General features: G+C 44.8%; 1 pseudogene; it reads right to left on the minus strand.

Moving 5' to 3' along the window:
- Positions 1-3,362: 3,362 nt before the first annotated feature.
- LOC141576839 (G patch domain-containing protein 8-like) lies at positions 3,363-25,342 on the minus strand (annotated as a pseudogene).
- Between the last annotated feature and the right edge of the window lie 1,397 nt (positions 25,343-26,739).

The following is a 26,739-nucleotide window of genomic DNA, read 5'->3' on the forward strand; positions in this document are numbered from 1 at the left end:
CCGAATACATATACTTGTTAGTGCCTTGGTTCCTTATTTTGACAACTTTATAGTAGGACTACTGCATTGACCAGAAAAGAATAAGCTGTTTGTTTGGGGGATTTTCTGGTGAATATACTTCTGCAGTGAATCTGCCTAGAGTAAAAGAATGTATAGGTCTCATTTTATTTACAAAACACTGTTAGGTGTAAATGGGACTTTCCAATTGGTTTGACAGTTGTTCAGAACATAAATATTCAGTGTATATAAATTAATTGTTTAAATATTTGACCTTCAAAGTTGTACTCAAACACCTTGATAAAATATTATTAAATAGCAGTTAAAATCACCTAATTCAGGGATCAACAGACTTCTCCTGTAAAGAATCAGACAGTAAATATTTTAGGTATTGTGGGCCATACGCTCTCTGTTGCAAAGACCCAGCTGTGCTATTATAGTGCAAAAGCAGCCAAAGACAGTACATAAACAAATGAGAGTGACACTCAATAAAAGTTTATTTAGAAAAACAAGCAAGAGACTATAATTTGCCAATGAGTTTCAGTTTTAAAATACACTATATATGGGAACTCTGTACTTTCTGTTCAATTTTTCTGTAAACCTAAAACTACTCAAAAAAAAAAAGTATTACTATTTTTAAAAAGTCCCAGAAAATAAAAATAATTGGGAATCAAGATTAAAACTTCCATGGCATTGCTTGGTTTTCACTGAATGATAATCTACTGGATGATTAACTCACAAGTCCTGACTGGCACATATGCTCTCAGAGGGTCTCATACTATTCTGTTTTACAGGGATCATTTTTAGGACTTACTTTATTCATTGATTAAAACAAACAAAAAATTGTGACATACTGTTTCCTTATGAACCATAGCATCAATGCCCAGAGCACCTTCTTTGATGCATGGGGGACTTGTTAGAGAAATTGATCATTTAAAATATGTCCTTGGTTGAACAGAAAATCATTCCTGAAGAGTTTTTAATTATACTGCTATTCTCCAGTCATTTATATGTTAATTACTTTGAGTTTCGACCCTACAGTATCTATTTTCTTCTATTCTATGAATATAGCAAGGAGTATGTGTTTCAGTAAGTCAGCTAAAATATTTACAGTCATTGGCTGTAATACCTAGATAACTCATTTGACAATTAATTTGAAAAATTCATTTAAACTAATGTGTTGTAGCTGAACTAACTTTTGAAACTTAAATATGACTATAATATATGTATTTACTTTTAACCTTTCTATTGTGACATACAGCACATACAGAAATGTGCATGAGACAGAGATGTCCAGTTTAACAAGTTATCATGAAGCAAACAGTGGAACTAGCAGGCAAGTCAGTATATGGAGCATAGCCACCATCTCAGAGACTTCTTGTATGCCCCAGTCCAACCATAACTCCTTCCCTAAATCCTAGGGCTAACTACAGTTGTGATTTTTATAGTAGCCCTTTCCTTTTCTTTATATGTGTACAGCTCTAAACAGTATAGTTTAATTTTGCCTCTTTTTAAATTTTAAATTTGGACTCATATAGTATGAATCCTTCAGTTTATGAGTAATCCTTTGTACTGTATTCATTTTAGCTATTCAACAATATAAATGGCCATGGTAGACTGAAATGATGAAATACTGAGCTGTGTTCAAGGCTGTGTTCAGTAGAACTGCTCCCATGAGTGACCTGTCAAATTGTTGGTGTCTCTTCCTGCCCTTTAATTGCATTTTCTACCATGCAGGACACTGTTGCAGGCACCTAATGATGACCAGGGTGGGTGGTGAAAGGCGCACCTTTCACCTTTTATCACCCTAAGTTTTACGGTGATAGGATTGACTTTGTTGTGTTAAAGACTGGTTATAAAGATCTTAAAAATGTGAATGTTGTTTACATATAGTAGATACACATAGCACACGTACAAACGTGTTTCTGACTGAAGAAACACTTTAATAACCAAAACATTTGATTTTACATAAAAAATATTTTGTTTTTCAGGTGAAATTTCCACCGACAATGGAAACCATAACTGCTGAGCAACTGATGGAATATTTAGGTTAGTGTTGAAAAGTGAATGATTTTTAGATCTTTTAATATAAAACAAAGTTTTCAAAACTTACAAATATATTATCAAATTTCACCTTTTGAAGTGCTATTATATGAGCTACTTTTAAATTATAATTTTTAATCTCTTACTTTAAAAAATTTATCAGTATATTACTGTCTTGGATGTTCAAGCCTTCTTTCTGACCAGCATTAAAATTTTGTAATGTAAATATGGAGACTGGTGACATCTGGAAAGTAACAAGATATGTATTAATTCCAATAAATTGCAGAATGGAAAATGGCACAGAAACTCTAACACTTCATGCAGAAAGTGTTTAAAAATATTCAGTAGACTTGAATTAAAACCCGGGAAGCACTTTAGAACAGTGCTACCCTGAATATAATTCACTGATCTCTGCCTGTCTATAAAATGCTAGTTACTAGTCTGCAGTGAGACAGAGGCTTGTATTAGAATGTAGAGCATTTAAATTAGTAAGCACACTGTTTAGTCCATCTGAAATTTTTTCAGAGCAAAATTTTCTTGATAAAGGAAACAGTATATTAAATTGCATTCTTACAAAAGCTTCTTATTTCAAAACAGACCAGTAATGCACAGTTTGCAGACCAGCTGCATTGAGTAGAACTTGTTTACGGAGCAGGTAGTTATATATCACACTGAAATATTTTATGATTTAGCAAATAAAAATTTTTATGTTAATACTGTTACCAAATAGGAAATCTTAATCCATATTTACAGCTTTTTTAGTAATTAAATTTTTATTTAAAAAAATCTCTTTAGTTGATTAGTTTGTCTGTGCCATTCCAGACAACTAGCTAACTGATTTTTTGTGAGACGTAGGTCTAGTGAAGTAATAAAGATTGCATCTTTTCAAAGACCTTTTTCTTTATGTAAGTAATATCATTTAATCCCATTCACCAGCCAGGGAAACTCATAGTTAACTGTTGACTATTTTGAATACCTAGATATCTGGAAATAGAATTTCTGTTTATAACCTTTTTAGTCTAGCTTGGTGGTGATTCTTTTTTCTTTCTCCCTTCCTTCCTTCCTACTTTCCTACCTTCCTTCCTTTTTTCTTTTTTCTTTTCTTTCTTTTCTTTTCTTTCTTTTCTTTTCTTTCTTTCTTTCTTTCTTTCTTTCTTTCTTTCTTTCTTTCTTTCTTTCTTTCTTTCTTTCTTTCTTTCTTTCTTTCTTTCTTTCTTTCTTTTTCTTCTTTCTTTTTTGCATCTAGCAGAAAACAAATAATTTATTTTTTTGTTTTCAGTTTATAACCTTTAAAGTTTCTTAATTTAACTAGGGCAAACATATTTACATAAAGCCACCAGAACAAGGATCACTTAAAGAGCTGGATGTAAAAAATATGATTGCAGTATACTACAAATATGGAATCTTTTTATATGAACTACAAAAAGCAGCATTTATGTTTATAGAGTTCAGTGCGATTGTTTACATTAAAAAATCCTGTAAATTAAGAAGGCAACAACGTGACAGAAGAAAATACAACCGCTGGACACACGAGCTCCTCTCTGGGGAAGCACGTGGGCGACTCTGTCCTGCAGAGCTTCTATTCATGACACGATCTTCTTTTCTGGGATATGCAGGTGTCTCTTCTGGGGTGACGGACACGAGGACAACAGTGCCAAATGTGTGACTCTTTGTGTGGGAAGTGGATCGAATGACAGCCTGAGTGGCATCTAATTCCAGGTCAGACCCCCTTTCCACCTCACTCTGGATAAATAAGGTCACCAAGGTCAAAGACACTGAGAAGACAGGACAAGATAGACAACCCACCAGCCAGAAAGGAGAAAAATGTTTTAAAATTTATAGCTAGAAGTGCAGAGTATAAAAAGTAGATGGAGGAGGGGAATATTTCAACTTGACAGTTGGGCGGTGTTGCTGCAGAGGGGCGGGTAGCACTTCCTGGTGCGCTGTAGCTTAGGAACACAGGCGAGGGAGGGGCAAACAGAAAGGGGAAAGGGAACAAAATCCCTTTTGGGGATAGCAGTAGATTTTAGAGTGAACCCTTTAGAGTAAACCCAAAGCAAACCTCAAATCTAAAACCACCCCTGCAAGTCATAATTCAATTCTTTGGCTGTCAGACAGCCCATCCCAGCTTTTACTTGCTGGTATTAATGGCTCAACACTCCCAAAGGAAGAGTTATGGGCCACCTTCCCTGGCCCTACCTGGACTTCTATCCCTCAGCTCATGTGCCCTGGCTGGGGTGGTGTTGCAGGTCCTGACCTGAGAAGATGGGGCGAAGCAGTGGGTGAAGGTGGGGGTGGTGGCAGCTGCTGCGGCAGGCCACGAGGCAAGCAGGGCCAGGTAGAGGGCAGCATGTGGGACGGGGTGGAAGGTGAAAGGCCCAGGATGGACCGCTGTGTCAGGAATGATGTGGATGGGATGGCTAGTGAGAAAGGTGGCAGGGTGGCCAGGGATGATTGCGTGAGTAAGGTGGGACAAGGAAATGAGGATCAGGTGAGGCTGGGGAGTATGATGTACTGGGGCAAGGGCTGGGGTGAGGGTAGGGGTGGATGCCGATGGCGGCGGCAGCTGCTGCGGCGTGATGCTGTAAGACACATGCTGAGCGGCTGTGCCGGAGGTGGCAGAGGCTGTGGCTGGCTGCTGAGTGTGGACGGGCTGCCAGGCTGGAGCGGCTGGGCCGGGGCAGCAGAGGCTGGGCAGGCATTTGCTCGCTGGGCCAACAGCTGCTCTGGGTGTGTGCTGTGCGGCCTGCTGGAGCTTGCTGTGATTCTCCAGCCCCTGGGGGGCTAGGGAAGCACCTCGGTCCATCAGCTGAGTCAGTCCTAGGCTTCCCCCCGACCCTGGAGGTGCATAACTGGGGAAGTGCTCCAGGTCTGACGCTGTAGGCAGCAAGCTGGGTTCCACAGGGCCTGGTTGGCTGCCACTCTCCGAGGACTCGAGGGTGTCCCCAGCACTGGCGTCAGGGAGAAGTTATGGGTGATGGTTGGGTCCCCAGGATAGCAGTCAGAGTGCACTGGGGAGCCTAGCGGAGCCACAGGGTGATTAGCAGTGGCTTATTCAGACTCTGGCTCTTCTGGGGGCAGGTCTGATAAGGGGCTGGCTGTTTCCTCTGAGGGGAGCTGATGTCCAGATGGGGCATCTCTGCTCCCTGGAGGTCCTTCTCCTGTCTCTGACTGTTCTTGCTCTTCCCCCTTTCTCAGCCAGACTCTTCACATTTCTTGGGGCTAGGCTTTCAGGAAGCTGGGAGCTTTCCTATTGGTGGAAGAACAGGCTTATTGCTAAGAGAAGGTGGGAGCGTGGGCCCAAACTGACCTTGTGGAGGGTCCTTGAGCTTCAGCCAGCTTTACTAGGGGTGGCCAGCATCTCCTCACTCACACTGGGTTTCCTCTCCACTTTCCTCGACTGAATCTTCTCCAGTAGTTTGGCAGTGACAGTTCTTGTCTTCAGGGCTGCAGTCACCTTCTGACCTTCTTCCTGCACCGATGTTGCTGTTCTGGGAAGGTGGGCCTACCCCTCTGCCATCTTCTTCTTCTCCCCGGGGCCTTCTCCCCAACCCGATCGAAAACAGTGGGGCGACCGGGAGCGGTAGATTTTAAAGCGAATGAAGTCTCGACAACCAGACCGCCTGTCCTCGGGGCTCTCGTGACCCCATGATCCCTTCCCGGAGCCTGACCTCTGGGAGGGGCTCCAGGTGTGCGGCCGCGGCCCCTGCTGCAGCTCCGGCTCCGCCGCCGGCTGTGGGACCTCGATCGCCCCTTCGTGCGACTCTGAGACAGGCGCCGGGACTGGCCGCAGCTGGGGCTGTGGTCATTACCAGAAGGTGAGTATTTGTGTGCTTTGGACCGGTGCTTGGAATTGGCGTAGTCTGAGTCATCCGAGTCATGGGAGCTATTGGAGTGCCTTGGTGATCGGTCACTATAGCCACTGTAGCTGTCACCAGAGGAACTTCGAGGCCTACTCTGGCAGCTCTGGTCTGAAGACGCGTCTGAGCTACTTGAGTAAGAAGGCCGGGGAGGAGCGGCGTGAGGAGCGGCGCCGGCCAGGCCGTGAGCGGCTGCGGGAGTGCTCGCTGCCCGGCTCCTCCACCCCCTGCTCCCCCCTCCTCCCTCCTCCTCACTGTACTGGGGTGGGGACTTCAGGTGCAGCCGGCGTGACGAAGCACCATCACTATCCTCATCTCTGCTGGGTCGACTCCGATGGCTGGAGCGGCTGCTCCGTTTGGTGCTAGCTCCTCGCTGGCAGGATGAAGCTGGAGGTTCATCTTTGTGTTTCCTCTCACCGTGATCTTGGGAGGTGCCACCGGCCCCACATTCATCATTCTTGCCGCTATTTCCTTCTTCAGCTAGAAGGGGTCTCCGCTGGGAACCGTCCTGAGCTCGCCGCGTCTTCGTGGTGGTGCAGGGCTACCACTCCCAGCGGTTCTGGTTTAGGCCCCGGCTCAGAAGCTTCTGGGGCTGATGACTTATTTTTCTTTTGTTTTCATTTCTTGCGCTTCTTAGACTGCTCCCCAGACTCTGCCTTAGAGCTTTTCTCTTCTGGGTCAGCTTTGTGTTTCCATTTGTGTTTGCTGGATTTTTTGTGTTGCTTTTTCGTTTTGTGTCTGTGGGACTTACCAGATCATTCTTTCTTGCTAGGAAGGCTTCTCCATGTGTCTTCTGTCTCTGACCCATGGCTGCCTCTGGATTCTTGCTTATTCAGGCTGCTACAGGCAGACCCTGAAGCAGGGGAATCCAATCCACCTTCTGAAGAATGCTCTACATTATCCCCCTCTTCCTTGCTTTTATTTGGCTCACCAGGATCACAGCCTTGGAGACGGTCCTTTGAGGAGCCTCCTATGTCCTTTGGCTTTTCTGTCCCTTTAGCTCTGGCATCGTTGTTCTTTGAAAGCTTAAAGTCAAAGTACAAAGAGTTACAACTGTATGAAATGGAGGGTTCTGCCTTCGTGAAAATTAATAGTTCTGATGGCCAGTGGAGGGCAGTGCTTTCATCTTTGCTCAAAACTGGAAAGAAGGGACCAGTAGGATGTTTAGGCCCCTCCCGGCTTTCTTTCCCTGGTGGAGGGGCCTGAGGGGGTTCTTTAGAAGGGTTAGACTCTCTGAATCCTTCTGACTGACTTTCTAAGCTTTGTTCACTTTCATCCCCTCCTGAGGTCGTCTTTGTCTCAGCTTTGCTCCTACGCTCTGAGGGCTCAGCCACACTGGTTTCCGTCGGTCTTTTCTAATCCTTGGCTTGCTGCCAGCTTGACGCAGCCCTTAGGCTTGGGAGAACTACTTGTTTTGCTCTCTGGGGGATTCTTTGGGTGTGTACTATTATCACCTTCCCTTTGTTCACTGGCTGTCATGAAGAGTAGGAAAGGAAGATTAGGTTTTACTTCGCACTGTGCTGGGGGGATGTAGTGGTAGTATTCTGGCTCTGCAGCCCCAGCTCCTTCTTCTTACTTCATTCTTTTTAACTTAGATAATGTTGAGACAAGGGACCCTCCATCCTGAGCGTGTTCATCCTCTTTTTTACCATCAAGATTACTGCTACCATCAGAGTCTCCCACCTTCTGAAGTCCTTAGTCAGAAGCCTTCTCAGCAGCTTTTGTTCCATCTTCAGAGGCCCCTTCCTCTGCCTGGTCACTGAAAACAGATGCTATTGATTCAAGTTTGACAGGACCCTTCTTGGCAAAGGAAAATGACAGCCGCAGTTTTTGCAGTGGGGTCCCCAGATTATTCTTAATGCCAAAGCTGATGCCTTGAGAGGCTAGCCAGTGAGCCTGTGCCAGTCCAGTGGTATTAGTGATTTGTATTGCAGTGAAAGGGCCTCCTTTATCTGTGGAGAATTCAGATCCCAGGCCGCAAGTAGCGGGCCACTTCCAGGTGCACATTCAGCTTGTTTTCTTTGCTCTGCCAGCTCATGGAGCCACCGTAGGGCTTTCTCCTGTTTCCCCTCATCCTTGCGGGATTTTGAAGATACATTTCAAGCAAACTCTCTCTGCTTAAGATCCTTCCATCTCTGCTTGTGTGCATGACCATAGGAGTTGATATGGTTGTCAAATTCCTGGTGTTTCTGATATTGCTTACCACGGAGTTCACAGTAAAAGCTGGCTCTGAGATCTTCCAATGCTTTGGCAATAGCCTTTTCTTTGTCAACATAATCCCTGTACTTATGTCTCAGTTCTTCTGTGTCTTCTTTTTCCACTTCTAGGACACGGTGCCGTACCGCAGCATCTTCAGCATAAGCAAGCTCCATTTCCATGCAAACCCATGCCCATGACATCATACTTGACAACAATCAGAATGGGATCAGTTTTCCCCTGAAGAGATTTTCCCCAATGCCTGGCCCAGCTTCCACCCATGTGTCTGGAGTAAGTGATGTCCAATACTCTCCAGTTCTATAGGCTTGTCAAGTGATGCTTGTTCAATTTCCAAATGTCTTTCTTCATACTGATCAAAGTGATTACCCTGAAAATCTTGGTCCTTGTTGAAGTTGGAGAAGCAGTCTGCCCTCTTGCCGCCTTCACTCCTCTCAGGATGATGTTCTCCGGTTCACTCCTTCCCTCCCATGACACCTGCCCCTTGCTCCCCTCTTGGTGATTCTTAAACTTTGTGATTTCTGAATTACATTTCATGGAGAAGGCTGAAATATGCTTGGTGCTTTTGAGGAACAGCCAGTATTACTGCCAAGGACTATGCCAAGGGAAGGTATTAGGAGATGAAATTAGTGAGGTAATAGTGTAATATCATATAGGGCGCTAGGCTATTGTAGCAACTTTGACTTTTGCTGTGAGTGATCTGGGAAGCCATTCAAGGATTTTGGACAGAGGATTGACATGATCTGACTTTGAGTTTCACTAGAATTCTCTGGCTGTTATGTTGAAAATAGAAGTTGGTAGGGGGTAAAGACAGAAGCAGGGAGATCAGTCAGGAAGCTGTTACACTGGCAAAAGGTGGTGGTTCTTCAAACAGGGTGGTAGAAGTGGAGATTATAAACTGTGCTCTGGATACAGATTCTGGATACAGGGCTGACGGAATTTGCTGATCAGTTGAATGTGCAGTGTGAGTGAAGTCAAGGGTTAGCTACCCTGTAGTTTTTGGTTTGAACAACCAGAAAGTTGGAGTTAATATCAATTGAAACAGGAAAAAAATGGAAGGAACATGTTTAGGGAGGAACCTGAGGAGCTTGGTTTTGAGATGTTTACTGACATCCAAGTGAAGATACCAGGGAGGCAGCGGGGTGTAGAGTTCAGAAAAGAAGTGTAAATCATCACTGTACAATAAGACTTCCTGTGTTGATGGACATGTTCTGTTTCTGTGCTCACCAGTTTTGTAGTGGTAGTTAGACTGAGTGAGATCACGAATAGAATAAATGTAGATAGAGGAGGGAGGAGATGAGTGGACTGAATCTGGGACATGCCAGTGATTAGAAGCTGAAGAAGAGGAAGTATAGGGGTGTTCAGCTCTGTCGAGGACAAACAGGAGACTGATTGCCCAGAATCTAAATGAAGAGTTTCAAAGAAAAGTGAGAGATTAGCTGAATCAGACGCTGCTAATAGGTTTTGCAGGATGAAGACTGAAAAAATGACCATTGATCGAGCTGTAGGGAAGTAATCAGTAACCTTGACAAGTACGTGGGATGAGTACCTGACTAGAATGGGCACAAGAGAAAATCAGAAGCCCTCAGACATAGCCAGCAGTAATGTAACACAGTGCAGCCACTGTGGGAAATGATTTATCAGTTCCTTAAAAAGGTAAATACAAGCCAAAAAATGGAAACAGCCTAAATGTCCATCAACAGGTGACTGGATAAAGAAGATGTGGTATATTTATACAATGGAATACTACTCAGCCTTAAAAACTGACAACATAATGCCATTTGCAGCACCATGGATGCTCCTGGAGAATGTCATTCTAAGCGAAGTAAGCCAGAAAGAGAAAGAAAAATACCATATGAGATTGCTCATATGTGGAATCTAAAAAACAAAAACAAAAGCAAACAAACAAAAACAAAGCATAAATAAAGGACAGAAATAGACTCACAGAGAATACAGACTTGTGGTTACCAGGGGGGTGGAGGATGGGAAGGGATAGACTGGGATTTCAAAATTGTAGAATAGACTACACTGTATAGCACAGGGAAATATACACAAAATGTTATGATAACTCACAGAGAAAAAAATGTGACAATGAGTGTGTATATGTCCATGAATAACTGATAAATTGTGCTGAACACTTGAATTTGACCCAACATTGTAAAATGATTATAAATCAATAAAAAATGTTAAAAAAAAGGTAAATACAGAATTACCATAGGAACCTACAGTTTCACCCAAGAGAAGTAAAAATACATGTCCATACAAAAACCTGTACTGAAATATTCATAGCAATATTATTCATAATAGCCAAAACATAGAAACAGCCCAGCTATCCATGAATTTATGAATGGGTAAGCAAACATGGTGTAGCCATACGCTGAGTCATTATTCAGCCTTAAAAAGGGATGTACTGATACATGCTAAGGTATGGAAAAGCTTTAAAGGTATGATAAGTCAAAGAAGCCAAGTCACAGAAGACCACATATTATGTGATTCCATTTATACGAAGTGTCCAGAACGGGCAAATGTATACAGACAGAGAGTAGGTCAGTGGTTGCTTAGAACTGGGGGAGGTAGGAGGGAAGTAGAGACTGACTGCTAATAGGTATAGAATTTCTTTTAGTTAGGGAGACAAATTTTTAAAATTAGATCATGTTAATTTCACAATCCTGTTAATATACTTTAAAAACATTGATACTTTAAATGGGTTAATTATATGGTATGTGAATTGTATTTCAATAAAGCTGTTTTTAAAAAGAGAAAGGTAAGGAATTGACAAGAGTACTTGAGACGAATAGAAGAATTAGTCTTAGGTAGTACAGCTAGTTCATCCTTAGCAACAGGAGGGAAGATAAGATGTATTAAAAATAGATGCAGGTAAGTGGGTAGATGGTGGTTGTGGTAGCTTTTTGGAAGGTCTTTTGACTGGTTTTTTTTCTCTCAGTGAAATGGGAAACCAGACCATCAGCTGAGAGTGAGGATGAAGGAGGAGCTGTTGAGGATGGGAAGGAAGGTGTAACACAGACGAGTGAGGAGGGAGGTGCAGGACGATTCCTCAGCATCACCTGTGAGGTTGGTGAGACCAGCCAGCAGGGCTTCTCCAGTCACATTCCGCTGCACAAGGGCAGGTCTGAATAGCGGGATTTAACCAGAGCTGGGTTTTTGCCAAGTGAGCACGTTGAAGAGTCTACAAAATTGAAGATATGTGTAGAGAGTGATTATAAACATGAGCCATAGAATTTAAGTTGCATTAAGAGACAATAAGGCTATAAATATGTGGAAGGAAGATGTGATTGGGTTAATGGATGTTAGGCTCTGATAGAGCTGAAGAATTTTTGGAACCTGATAATAACAAACCCATGTGACCATAAGATCTGAGATAAGGTGAAATAGAAGATTTTTGTTGGAGAAGATGTCAATTAACAAAGGCCAGGGTATCAGATGAGTTATCTCTATGAATATTGAAATTACTGAAATTTATGGCAAGGTTTGTGTCAGAAAGAGAGCTGGAAATGAGGAGATTCAGTGAGAACGTCTCAAGACCAGTCAGAAGTTGGTGGAGGACTATAGTCAGGCGGGTGGATAATGGGTAGTATTAGATGATGGCATGGGTATTGCAACTCGGCATTTCAGGGAGAAGAGGGAGAAGGAATGACAATGAGGAGCAATAGATACCTGATCTACCTCCAGGCTCACTGGTAAGAATGTATGAGAGAAAAGAGCTTTCACTAGAGAGGGTGGGAGTATCATCAAAGGACAAATTTAATTTAGGCAAGAAGGTAAAGGACAAATTAAGAAAACAAAATACTTGGAAAATTTTGTTGTTGAGAGACCATGAGTTCCAGGGGACACTGAAATTCAAGATAAGAATTTAGGAGTCATTCATATAAAAATAGTATTTAAATCTTTGGAAATTGGTGAGATCATGAAGAGAGGAAGTATAGAGAGAGAACAGAAGTGGGTCCAGGATTGTCCCCTGAAGCTTCCCAGCATGCCAAGATTTGGGTAAAGCAGTGTTTCTCACCTTTTTTTTCATTGTTCCCCAAGGAGCCTTTGTAGACATTTGTGTCCTAATCATGCACTCCAGGAAATTTTAACACCACAGATACACTGTTTGTCTCTTCATGTGCTGTGACCCTTTGAAGGCCACAAACCATTATAATATCTGAGATAATTTCCCCCCACCTTCCAAGAAGCATTTTTTGCTCCTTTGGGGGCAAGGTTGCCTCCACTGAACTGCATGGGTCACAGGATAGAGAAGTGAGGGGAGGAGTAACCACTAAGACAGGAGAATAGCCAGGAGAGGGTGACATAGTGAAGCCAGGAGAAGGAGCGTGTGAGAAGGGACAAGAAAGGGTCCTGAATACTGGAGAGTACTTTCCACATGATTTGGCAACATGGAGGTTACTGTGACCATCACAGAAGCAGCGTCAGCACACTGACGGGCCAGAAATGCAGCGGTGAGTGAAGAGCATCTAAGAGGCGAGTAAATGAAGGCTCAAGTGAGGGTGGCTTTGAGAAGCTTGTCTGTAGATGAGTATGAGGAGTCGGCGAAGAGCAGGAGGAGGCTTAATGGGGAACATGAGCCTTGCTGTCAGTTGTGTGATACAGTTAGACTCTAAACCCTTACAAAGAAGCAGAAAGAATGTTTTGGTAGGTGGAAACTATTTTAAGCTCAAGCTAGAGGTGAAAACATGTAAGACGTATTTGGAAGAATGGTGAAGGAGTACAATTTGCCTGTGGTTGGTAGCTGTGTGTCACACTGTTTTAGGGATGGAGACTGTATTAGTAGGCTGCAGCTAAACTCAAGAGTCTTGGGAGCTAAGCAGGACAGTTTGGGTTTACTATGGTAGGCCGCTTAATTTATCTTAGTTTCTTACGTGGAGTAAATAACATGTTAAGTGCAATGTTTAGGGTGGTCTGGTTGAGACCAAACAGGAAACAGTAGTTCACATGTAGTCAAATATTAACAGATTTTTGAATGCCTACTCTATATAGAAAATGTGTATTTTTGAGCCCAGTTTCCTATTCATCTCTTCCATTATCCAACCACTGTCTGCCCTACTTTTTTTGTTCTCATATCGTGACCATAGTCACCTAAACATGCACTGTCCAGTATAGCAGTCACTAGCCACGGGTGGATATTGAGCGCTTGAAATATTGCCAGGGTGAACTTAGATGTTCTCGAAGTGTAAAATACACCCTGGATTTCAAAGATTTAGCCCACACAAAAAAGAATATAAAATATCAATAATTATTTAAAATGATTATGTGTTGAAATTAAATATTTATAATATAGTAGGCTAAATAAAATGTTATTTATTAATTTCACCTGTTTCTTTTTACTTTTTTTAATGTGGCTACTAAAAATTTAAAGTTACACATAGACTCGCATTTGTGGTTTGCATTATATTCCTACTGGACAGCGCTAACCTAAATCATGCCGCCACGCCACAGCTGCTAACTGCTTTCTAGCTCTGCTCTCTGTGCTGTCAGAGGCTGATGCCACCTACCTGCCCTCCACCCTGCTAGTTAATGCCATCACTCTACTTGTCTTTGTCTACATTGCCCAGTGAGAAAATGAGCTCATTTGCTGTTAGTTCCCATAACTAAAGAACACGTAGTGGCAGAGACCCATGAGCAGAGGCAGAGGGTGTCTGAGTGGAGGAACTAATGGTAGAAAGGGGTAGGACTGGAGTGGAAATAAAAGCATTGTCAGTTGTAATGCCTCATCATTTACAGATGAGGTGAGCTCAGAAAGGTGAGATAATGAGCTGTCTCTATCTGGACACCTTCTTGTCAGATTTTTAAAAATCTCAAAAATATATCCCCTTTCCCTCTCCACCCCTCAAAAGTGTTTTTAGTATATTTTAAATTCCTATACTTTTCTTTTTCTTCTCCTCTCCCTTTTTTCTTATCCAGCAAGCACAGACTTATGTACTGCGGACAGCTTATTTGAAGGTGTCAGCAATACAGTCAGTGTGACTACATAAACGTACTTTACAATGAAAACGTTAACATGGTATTTTTCTTGAAAAGAAAGTAACTTGGTATATTAAATTTATCTAGCTAGCAAAGTCCTGAGGAAATAGGACACATAATAGAGAATTTTTTTAATTAGGGAAAAAGAAAAATCAATGAAGGCTATCCAGATCCGGGGTACCTAAAGAGGCCTGAACATCCTTAATGAGGGGGCTCAGCTGCCAGGGACGTCGTGAGAGTAGTATGATCCTAATGGGAGGGGGGAGGAGCGAGCCAGCATGATGTGAGGAAAGAGATTCTGAAAACTCGGCCTCACCAAAAGTGAACTTTATTCAAGGCCAATCCTGCCAGAACAAATGGTTTAATTTTCTAAGCTCTGTGGATTTTCTCCTCTTGAGCTTACTCCAGTTCTCTGGAGAAACCAGAGATACTTTTGCATTAATAAGCAAACAATAGAAGAAAGATTGCAAAAGACTGTAAAATTAATTGCTTCCCTAGCACCTAGCTGAGGAACCACAGGGAATGGGGATTTTGGCTGGCAAAGGTTAGAGGAGGAGTGAATTTTAATTTGGAAATTTCTGTTCCTAAAGTGTTAGAGCAGGGCCAGAGCTGGGCTCAGCTTGTTGGAGGCTCTAGCGTGGGGAGAGGAACACGGCAAGCTGGGGTACCTAGGAAGCGCTGGGGGATCTCAGTAATAAGGTGAGGAGGAGGTGAAGGTGGAAAGCAGAAAATGGGTAGGAAGACAAAGTAAAAAAGCATAGCACAAACTAGAATGTGCAGCGTGACTTTAACCACGCAGGCCAGTCTGTGTGATGGTGAGACTAGCACTGTGTGTCACAGTCAGGAAAATAGTTATGGAGATGGTGGTGCTGTCTGACTTTTCAAAAGATAACTTATGTTCATCTTTTGAAAACAAATACAATAAAAGGAGGTCAGTGTGGAAACATTTTAATTTTGTTCAGAGTTGACTGTCTCTCCTTTTTTCCAAATGCTCACCTGGGGCTTCTGCCAAGCCTTCTCTTCCATTTTTGGCTTAATGTAGCTAGCTGCAGGTTTTTGTTCCTTGATTTCTCTTTGTCTAGAATATCCCATTAGTAGCAAAGTCTGATGGATCCTTTCTCTGAAATCCTTTCCTCTCTCTGTGTGCTGGTGCTTCACAGCAGGGTTTACTGCAGACTCTTTTGTTTCCTCTCCTCTCCAAATTAGCTTATGTACCATTGTTACCTTCCTAAGCACCAATTTCATCCTTCACTTGTCTGCTTTATTAAAAGCATAAAGATCCCTTATGATTTTTCACAAATAGCCAAACTTATTAATGTATTATTTATGATTTTCTATAATCTGATCAAGTTTGCCCATCCAGCCATATTTCCCACCACTCTGCAACATAATCTTATGTATAAACCTTCTTATAATCTGTCCATATGGCACGATGTTTCTTATGTGTGTTTTTTCCATCACTTGTTCTCCCTCAGAGAATGCTGCTTCTCTCACTACCTTGGCAAGTTCTGTCCATTTTTCTGAATCTGGTTTAGATATGATCCTCTCTAAAGGATATTTCTAAGTGCTACAGGATTTATCAACATCTCTTTTCAAACTCATTCGGTGCTTAAGGCATTTATTACATTTTACACTTTATTATACTTTATCATTATCTTAATCTCTGTTTCCTGTATATTCTTTGCCCAACTGGATTATTAGCTTCTTTAAGGGAACAGGCATTTCCAAACAAGTTATTTGCTTTAACCTGTTACTAAACACAGAATAGATTCTCAATATTTTTGATTGAAATAGTGTTGTTGACCAATTGTGATAGAAAGGTTAGATAAGCGAGATAAAGCAGCATCCGTAAGCGATGATTTACTTAGATATCTGAAGCTGAAAGCTGCTCCCTTAGAAACTCAAACTCAGTCTTGTAAAAAATCTAACTCTCTATTATAAGTTTTCCTAAAAATATAGATATCTATTGCTGCATAACATATCAGCTGAAAATTTGGTTGCTTAAAATAATGAACCTTTGTTATCTCATGTAGGTCAGGAAGCTGGGTGCAGGTGAGTGATTCTGGCTTAAGGTCTCTCTCTCTCTCATGAAGTTGCATTCAGTGTGTCAGCTAGGATGCAGTCTCATCTCCAGCCCAACTCAGGAGGATCTGCTTTCAAGCTTATGTGGTTATTGGCAGGATTCAGCTACTCACAGGTTGTTGGATTGAGGTCCTCAGTTCCTCACTGTGCCCAGAGGCCTCCTTCAGCTCCTTTCCATGCAGGTCTCTCCAGGACAGCTCAAAATATGGCAGCTGGCATTCCTCAGAGGGAGCAAATGAGGGAGCACCATGCCCAAAGCCACAATAGTTTGTATTCTTATTTTGGAAGTGGTATCTCATTAATTCTGTCATTTTATTCACTAGAAGGGAGTCCAATCCACACTCAAGGGAAGGGGGTTATAAAAAGGTATGACTGTCAGGAGATGGGGATGATTGAGGTCCATTGAAGAGGCTGCCTCTATCAACTAGGCTATTCTCTTGTCCATAGAGGTTTTCTGACATCAGAAAAAGAGGAGTTCTTAACTGGATTTTTTTCCAAAATTATTCTATTCTTAGCACTTAAGTTTTTAATCAATGATAGCCTTTCTAGAGTCATTTTAATATCGAATAATATAGTGTTCTGCATCTTGACCCTTCTAAAGTGTTAGGAAAGCATATACTACAGTCTGTTATCAGGATCAATACAGAACTTTAATGAAATACAGGATACAAGTATAGCAAATATGCTCTCAATCATTTGAATAAATAATGTATAAAACTTACTCAAAACATAATTTTCAGTTAAATGTATTAAAACCTCAACATATAAATATATAATGTGCCATGTATGATAAGGACACAAACATATTTGTTAAGTGTGTGTGTGTGTGTGTGTGTGTATGTATATCATATATATTTCTATGAATCAATTAGTTTAATGCTTTTAGGGCTATATAATTCTATGAATCAGTTAATTTAATGCTGTTAGGGCTATATATTTCTGTGAATCAATTAATTTAGTGCTTTTAGAGTTCCTGTGCCTATGGTGGAATAAAATTACTACTAGATTTTGCTCTTAAAGTTCTAATTAAAAGCATAAATAATAATATATTGATGCTCATAGGAATTCTTTCATTATCAGAGTTGGAAAGATTAAGAGAATACTTGATGCAGTCTTTAGAAGTTTATATTAAATTAGAAAATAAAGACTATATTAACAGTTTCATCAACATGTTAGTGACTTGGGAGGCTGGATGAGAAGTTGGTTCCATATGTTACTGTTTATATCAAAATAAATTCCAGGTAAGTTAAAGATTTAAACATTAAAAAAAGCAAACATAAAATTACAAGAAGAATGCATTTGGAAATGTTTGTAGACTCTGAAAAGGTGAATATCTTTCTAAACATGACATCCAACCCAGAAGCCATTATATGAGAACTGACTGTATTAAAACTAATTATTTCTGAATGGTGAAAATAGGCAAAAAATGGGGAAAATAAATATTTACCACACATATAACAGGAAATGTTCTAATTCGTCTAATAGAAAAATAACTTTTATAATTCAATAAGAAAAGAGTAAAACTTGTATAGGCAAGTGATTCAAAGAAAAAAGTGTATATAGTTAATACATAGTTAAAAAGGCAAAACATAGATTAAAAAGGTACTGCATATATTAAAATAGTGCTACATATGTTTAAAAGGTGCCACATACACTAAAAGTCATATATGTATTAAAAATGTGATCCACAAATGATAAATGCTAGAGAGAATGTGGAGAAAAGGGAACCCTCCTACACTGTTGGTGGGAATGTAGTTTGCTGCTGCCATTATGGAAAACAGTATGGAGATTCCTCAAAAAACTAAACATAGACTTACCCTATGATCCAGCAATCCCACTCAGCATATATCCAGAGGGAACTCTGATTTTAAAAGATATGTGCACTCCAATGTTCATAGCAGCACTATATACAATAGCTAAGACATGGAAACAACTTAAATGTCCATCAACAGATGACTAGAAAAAGAAGCTGTGATGTATTTGTACAATGGAATACTACTCAGCCATAAAAAATAATAAAATAATGCAATTTGCAATATCAGTGGACTTGGAGGTCGTTATTCTAAGTGAAGTAAGCCAGAAAAAGAAAGAAAAATACCATATGATATCACTCATATGTGGAATCTAAAAAAAGAAAAAAGACACAAATGAACTTATTTACGAAACAGAAACAGACTTACAGACATAGATGACAAACTTATGGTTACTGGGGGATAGGAGGTGGGAAGTGATAAATTGGGAGTTTGTGCTTTGGAAATATTAACTACTATATATAAAATAGATGAACAGGTTTCTTCTGTACAGCACAGGGAACTATATTCAATATCTTGTAGTAATCTATAATAAAAAATATGAAAATTAATATATGTATGTATATGTATGACTGGCACATTATGCTATACACCAGAAATTGACACAGTGTAAACTGACTATACTTAAATAAAATTAATTAATTAATTAATTAAAAGGTGATACCAATAAAAGTACATGTGTAAAAACTATTAAACTTTTTGAAGTATAGTTGCTTTACAATATTATATTAGTTTTAGATATACAGTATAGTGATTCAGTATTTTTATAGATTATCCTCTGTTAAAAATTATTACAAGATAATGGTTATAATTCCAAGTGCTATACAGTATATCATTGTTTGTATCTTTCAGTTCCGTACCCCTGTGTTGCCCCTCCCCCTTCCCTCTCTCCACAGGTAATCGCTAAGATATCAGTTTTTTTAATGTAAGGAGAAGTTTGTTTATGTCTAAGAATGGCAGACATTTAGAAGAGTGGTAACGCTTGTTCTTGGAAAAGTGTGGAGATAATGTTTATACTTGTTGATGAAACTTGGTTAAACCTTTTAGAGCTTTATTGTAGTGACATGGCAAGATTCTCAAATATATTGTAAAGGGTAAGAAAAATTCCAAAGCATTGTAGGATGTACACTGGAAAAATTTATGTGAGACTGTGACTAACAGTTAACATTGATTTTCTCTGAATGGGATTGAGGAGTCACTTTTGTATGTCGCATGTTGCTATAATTTATCATTAAAATATATTACCTTCGTAATTAGAAAGAAAACATTTCTAAAAGGCAATTTTACAATTTCTCTTTACAGGAGATTACATGCTTGATACAAAGCCAAAAGAAATGCCAGAAATTCAACATTTAAACTATGAGCAGGTAATTGACACAATTTTTGTTATATTAAAATATGTAATTTTAACTTATGGATGTATTCTTTGATCCCTATCAGTGGCTTTTCAGGTATATTTTTTGATTTCTTTATTTTGAACACCCTTTCAAAAATATAAAAAACGTCCTTTTTGTAAATGAGGATAAGGAATTTTTATTATTTTTTAAATGTGATGATGTATGGTGGTTTTATTTTTAAAGCCCTATCATCTAGATATGTGTACTGAAGTATTTATGGATGATATAAATATGTCTGGGCTTTGCTTCAAAATAATACAGACGAGGGGAAGTGGGTGGGGGTAAGGGTGAGGCGTGCTTAGCCAGGGGCACATGGGATTATTATAATTGTCTACTTTTGTGTCTGCTCAAAATTCCCTACAATAAAAAATAATCATAAAAGAAATGCAAATCAGATCAGTCTCTCCCCTCAAAAGCTTCCTCAGCTCCGCAGTTACTTAGGGTAAAATCCAAATATTTTCCTGTGTGGTTGGGACCCCACCACCTTCTGCAGGCTTCTCTCTGTCCCTCAGAAACCCCAAGCTCCTTCCCACCGCTGGCATTCGCATCACCTGCCACCTGCCCCCTCTACCTGGAGCCCCCCACCACCTTATCAACACACCTTATCAACCCTCCCTCACCCCCCAGGTCTCAGCTTAGACATATTTCTTAAGGCACTTTTATCAACCACCAAACCACAGGGGGCCCCATTAGACTCCCTTGTGGCACGGCATCCTGTGTTCTTCCTTCAGGAGGCTTATCCCAGCTGTGAGGGCAGGAATGTGTTTGGAACTTTCTCCCCACAGGACGGCCAGCTCTGCGAGGGCCTGCCGCCCCCAGGCCTCAGGCAGTGCCTGTCCCAGAATGCCCTCCCCTGCCAGTCATCTAATTCAGGTCCCAGCCTGGCCCTTTGCCCTGGATCTGAAGCCTGACCAAGGAAGGCCAGAGAAACAGGGAGAAGGTGGGCCAGGGTTGCCCCCAGAACCAAAGGTGGGTTTGCCACCTGCCCAGCCCTCATCCAGACACGAATTTCAAAGCAGCCCAGGAAGTTTCTCCTCTAGAGCATGGGAACATCATCCCCACAGCCTTCTCCTCCCTCCCCCGTGTCTCCCTGAGCCCCCACCTCCTTGCTGATCCCACCCAATCCCAGCTTCCCAGGACCTGAGTGTCTCCCTGGCCCAGACTCAGCCCCACTCCCCCAGCCCCAGCCTGGCTCCAGGCTCCAGGGATGAGGGGACATGATTCTGAACAGGCAACTTAGGGGTGAGGACCACGGCAGAGCCCCCACTGATGCTGAGGATAGGCATGAGGGGCTGGGAGGAGATGAAGTCCAGGATCTGGGCCACAGCCTCAGTGCCGAAGTTGCCCTCAGAGATGATGCCTTGGACGCCGGAAGCACCCAGCAGCCCGCAGATCTGGGTGAGAAGACTGCTGGGGTTGGTGGTGTTGACCCCCACGGTGAGTGGTTGGATCTCTAGGAGCAGGTCCAGGAAGCTCTGGGGGATGAGGCGGGTATGGGCCTGGGCCTGCAATGGCCCTGAGCTGCCGAACACCACGGCCACCGTCACAGCCTGCTCGCCCTGCCCGGGGCCCAGCCCTGCCCAGGCATCAAGGAGTGAGGTGAGCAGCACGGCTGGCCCCAGAGCCCCCCACCATGTCCACCAGAGGGTCCTGCAGAGAGACCAGGGTAGGCATGGGGAGGGAGGCAGAGGCACGAGGAGAAAAGAGAGACAGAGAGGAGGCGAAGGCCAGCGTCACAGGGGCACACATCCAGAGGATGAAAGAGAAGAGGCGGAGCCTCCTTCCTCAAAGAGAGGCAGAGAGAGAGGGAGACAGACAGACACAGACAGACAAAGAAAAAGAGACAGAGGTTAGCTGAGCATCCAAGCGCAGCCCAGAGGGTGGGGGCTGGGAAGAAGATGCCAGGCTAGGTGCTCATTACTTCCGTTTTATGGGTGAACACCATGCTTGGAAACTCATCCATCTGGGTTCTGCCCCAGGAAGGTACACAGCAAATGCTAATCTGGTGCCAAGTGCATGGATTTGTGTGGAGAGGCTTGAGTTCAAGTCCCAGTTCTGCCACTTACTAATTGTGTGATCTTGGGGAAGTTGCCTAGCCTCTCTGAGCCATGTTTTCTTGCCTGCAACAATCAAAGGACCTACTTCACAATGGTGTGAGGGGTGCCCGCTCTTATCAGCATCCTTATCCTACAGGTGACAGCCCCACAGCCAGGGGAAAGCAGGCAGCTCTGTCACACACACACACACACACACACACACACACACACACCATTCTCCATCCTAAACTGGACCTAACATCTCCAAGGAACCTCCTCTGCATAACCCTGCCTGTCTCAGAGCCCCCTCCTCCTGGGCACTGGACATCCCTACCCTCCCCCCATTGCCTCAGTTAGTAGCCGCTCTTCCACAGCAGGTGTGTGACCCAGTTGATTTGTTCGGAGCTCAGAGTCACCTGAAACCCTGAGGTATCTCACATATGAGCTGCCTCCCTAGGCCATCACTGATGGGAGGGGATTTTTACCATAACCCAAGGGCCTGATGTGTATCCCTGCTAAATGAGCATCATGGCTTTGGACTGGGACCAACAGCCACACTGGTGAGTGGTGCCCATGCATGCAGTTCTCCCTCCCAGCCAGCCATCAGCCACAGATTTACCCCCTCTCCATCTCCATGACATCCCCAAAAAACTTCCGAACAGGGGAGAGTGGAAGTGCGACCAGGCCGGGCCTGGTTGAATTCAGGAGGAGGAGACGGGAGTTTTGACTGGTGAGGGAATACTGTGCTCACTTTTCTGCCCTTGCAACTCCCCCTGTGTGTGATTTCCTCGTACACTGACTTCCAATGTCAGCCTGGAGGCGCGTGTGCGTCTTGTGTGCGAGCCTGAGCGTGCTGTGCCCGCAGCTAGCTCCAACCAGAGGTTTCAAATTACACCTGAAAAGGGCACTGCCGTGCTTGTTCCACACTTTGCAAGGCCTCTCTGTGCTCCTCTCTGCCCATCCCTGTAGGTTCCCCACCCTCTGGGAAGCCCAAAGCTTCCCCCACCTCTGCCTCCCAGCTCTGAGCTCCAGATCTCTGCTGCCCAGAACAGCAGCCTCCAGTCACGTGTGACTATCGGGCACTTAAATGTGTCTCGTCGGAATTGCGGTGTGTCGTGTCAAATACACACTGGCTATTGAAGACTTAGTGTTCAAAAAGGAAAATATCTCAATATTTTTATATGGATTACATGACAAAAGAACATTTTAGATACATAGAGTTAAACACAATATAGCCTTAGAATTCATTTCACCTTTCTTTTTACTTTTTCTACTGTGCCTTCGTGAGCTCTCATGTGGTTTCTTTTGGAAAACGTGGCTGTAGATGAAGGTCCCAGGTCCTCCCTCAGCTCCAACGGGGCGCTGTCCCCCGAGACTCTCTGATGGGAACGTGTCCTCCAGGACTGGAGTTGAGGAGAGGAAGCTGAGGGAGGTCTTGCCTCTCACAGAAACGGATCTCAGGATGCCTCTGGAGGGAGGGGTCCCAATCAGGCAAGTCTTTGAACTTAAAATAGCAATGGGCAGACTCAAAGAGATGTAGACTCCAGAATGTTAGCACCACATGGCATCCAACCTCCCACAAAGGCAGGAGAGGGGGACCCACTGGCCTGAAACACTCCTCTGGCCACTGCAACCCTCAAACAGCACAGCTGCTCCCTGGTGCCCACAAATTAAGCCCAGACACTGGGTCTCATGGACAGAGCCCCACACACTCTGACCCCAACCAACTGTCCTCCCCTCCGTGGACCACACACTCTTGTCACTTAGGGGTGACCCTACTACCCTCGTCTCTTGGCTTTTGCTCTGCTGTTCCCTCAGGCTAGAATGTCCTCTTCCCACCACCTCTCTCTTGTCTGCACAACAGATCCCCGAATTTTCAGAGCCCAACCTCAATCCCTCTCCCACAGAGCACCTGCCTTAGTTCATCCAGGCTCTGGAAACATGCGTGAGAAGACAGAGGGTCTGGGTCTGGCTCTAGGCCGGTTGCCCTTCCCCCCACCCCACACCCCCACTTCTCCTGGGTTGGGGAGCTCCTCTGCCAGGGTTTCCCTTGTTTTGCTCCGTGGCAGGTTATTTGCCAGCCCAAGATGCCCCCGACCCACACTGGACTATTGTCTTACAGACCTCTGCCCACCCAATTGGGGTCCACCCCTTTCACAAGTGGGCTGTTAATATTTTATTAACACCCGGGCCCCAAAAAGGGTCCAGGGAGAGGATGGCAATGGTCAGTCTTCCAGGACCCTCAGCATCACCTTGAACCGCCTGAGCATCTCCATGTGCTCGCCCAATCTCAGGCAGGCTCCCACACACGGACATGCACACACACTCACACTCCAGACATCTGATGGCTGCCCCCTCTCCCAGGCCAGAAGCCTTGGTCCCAGGAGTTGGCCCCACCCACCAGCCACGCTGTCTCTGGGGGAGCCGAGGGACCGAGGCTCGGTGGCTCCTCTGGATCCACTTCCCTCCGAGTGAGCGGACTCTGCTTTACCGTCGGGTTTTCCTCCCTCCCTTTGGCTGAGCTAAAACCCAAACCCAGGTGTCAGGGGAGACAACCTTTTCTCCATCATGACCCCACTGACGCGGGCACGGAGGTCTCCCTCCTCCAAGACTAACTCCCCCCTCCCCGCTGATTCCCCCCAACCCCCAGGGAACCTCTTACTCTTGGCCTGTGAAGTTCGGGGTATTTTTAGGCCAGCGATAAATAATTCATAGGGAAAGTGGCATCAGGCTACCCCCACGTGAGGAAGGGGTGTGTGCGGCGAGAGCCACCATCACCCGCGGCTCAGGGACACTGGCGTTGCGGCAGAGGCAGCAGCGGCGACTCCGAGTAACGGGACCAGCGCCACGCCTCCTGGCGGCCAAGCTGGGCACCACGCACTCCGCGCCCCTCGCCTCACAGCTACCCTCTGCGGGGGGGGCGTGTCCTCGCTGCCAGGCCCCCTTCCCCACTGCCCCAAGCTGGTCGCCACCCCAAGCCCCGAGGGTGGGGGTTGCGGAGCTCGCCTGACAGGCAGAGCTGTGGGCGGGTACCACCCCGGGCCTGCCCTGGGGGCAAACCCAGGGGTCTGGACCCCTGCTGACCCAATCCCCTGAACAATGCTATTGGAGTTTCTAGTATTGGCACAGCCAGAAACTACATGGGTTCCAAACTAGAATCTGCTGAGTCCCCTCCAAGTTCCTCAGTTTCTTCATGCCCTGGATCAGGACCAAGCCAGGGCAGTGCCCCCATCGGAGGGCTGGGACCCGAGCCAGAAGTCTTATCGGGTGAGCAGGGCTAGGGCTAGTGGGGTGAGCTCAGGGCCCAGTGGGGATTCCCCTTCGCTCACCCAGCAGGATCTTTGGATGGATCGTGGTGCGCACCTTTTGGAATTTTTGGCTGCTGGGTGCCTTTGCCTTCTCATGGCCCTGGCCCTGCCCGCTTAGGCCTAGGCACCAACAGCCTTCCGCAGCAGGAGGCTCGGGGTTTCCCTTCCCCGCCGTCAGGGATCCTGATGGAAGACCCGGCAGACCAGAGCCAACCCACTGGTGCGGCAGCCAGGGCCCAGAGCACAGGGGCTCACGGCTCTCCCGGGTCCTATTTGCCCACCGGTCCTTTCCTATCCTCGGAGCCTGGGTCCGCCTGGGAGCGAGGTCAGCACTTGGGAAGATCCCACAAAAGGTGAAGCCCAGGCTTATTACCTGAGGTCAGAGGAGGGAGCGGTATGCGGAGCAGCGGAGAAAAGGAAGAGCTGGAAGGGGAGGAGCTGGGGGGAATCACGGCGGGTGAAAGGGCAGGGGTGTGAAGGCAGATGCGCGCAGTAGGTTCTCAGTAAACCTCTGGAAGCAGGGGACCAGGCTTCTGGAGCCGCCGACAGCCCTCTTCGTCCTCTCTGCTCTGTGCCCTCTCCAGGTTGCTTCTGTCTGGCAAATCCGGCCATGGCCCCAGCTCACAGCCCCGTTCCCTCCACACCCACCCCCCACCCCCCGGCTTCCAGCAGCAACTGTTGCGGGGCCGGCAGCCCAGACTCCCGCGTCCAGCACCGCCCCCTCCCCCGCGGTGCCGTGTCGCCGGGAGGAGCTGGAGGGCCGTGTGCCTGTCACCTGGGTCTCTCTTCTTCACCTCCTCTCTGCCCGTCCCGGTCCAAACCCAAGGCCCAGACCCTGAGAGTCTCGGTCCCCCGACCGCCCCCTCCTCGGGGTCGCTGCGCTGGCCAGATTCTCCCTGGTGTCCCGCGTCTGCCTCCATTGTCCTTGCCCGAGAGGCGCCTGAGCCCAGCCCCAAGTTTGCGGCGCAGCTGGCGCCCCCAGCTCGCAGCCCTGCCACTCATCGAAGGGAAAAGGCTCTGTGCCGGCGCCCAGAGCCCGCACCGGCCGACTCCCGCGCGGTGCACGTCCCGGCACCTTAGCTCCACGCGCTGGCGCACTCTGTCCTAGCTCGGCGGGCACCTGAGCCCGGGCGCCCCGGGGCCAGTGCCCGTGGCCCCTCCTGGCGGGCTGGGCCTGGCCCACCCCCGCGCCTCATGCCCCGCTCCGTGCTCTCCTCCTGTGGGCGGCTAGGCGCCCGGCTCCATCCCGGGGTGGGCTGCACCCGGCATGTCTGGCTCCCCGGGCCAGACAGCCAGCCAGCTGTGGGAAGCGCTGGCAGCCACCCGCGGGGGCCCGCCCGGTAACAACCATTCTTAACTCAGCCGTATTTATCACATGCCATGTTTTGCTGATCTGTTTTATATGAATATATATAATACATATATAATTAAATATAGATATCATTCTACACACCTATGTAGAATGGTAACCTGGTAATTTCCTTGAAAAAATTGACTTTCAAGTGAATTTGTCATTGATTCATCTTTACTCATTTATTTGTGTTTTACAATTAAGTTGCATTTAGAAAATAGTTCAGCAGATGATGTCTGGGGTATGGCATTAGGACAACACCAGCTGTTCCATAGTTTCAGTGTGTCTGCATTTCTTGGCATGTTCCTTAGAGACACTAGTCTGTAATATACGAGGGAACACTGCGTTCTAAACTACTGACGCTGGAAGAAAGCAAGTAGAGCTTCATTTTCTTAAGTTTTCTTTTTGACAACAGAAGGCAAGAAGAAATCAGATTCTTACAGTGGAAGAAAGTATCAGCCAATGCAGAAACAGACATCAGTGGAAACTTTATATTTATTTTCAAAGTAACTTTTTCTACATACCTTCACCAGTATCCAAATGGCAAAAAAGAAAACTCACTTCAGTATTGCAAAATTTCTTGAATTTGAATGTTCTATAATCTAGTCCTAACAAAATCTAAAAGCCATTATATTACTGAAAGACATTTCCAGTGTGG

Source organism: Camelus bactrianus, unplaced genomic scaffold (genome assembly GCF_048773025.1).
Source record: "Camelus bactrianus isolate YW-2024 breed Bactrian camel unplaced genomic scaffold, ASM4877302v1 HiC_scaffold_41, whole genome shotgun sequence".
NCBI lineage: Eukaryota > Metazoa > Chordata > Mammalia > Artiodactyla > Camelidae > Camelus > Camelus bactrianus.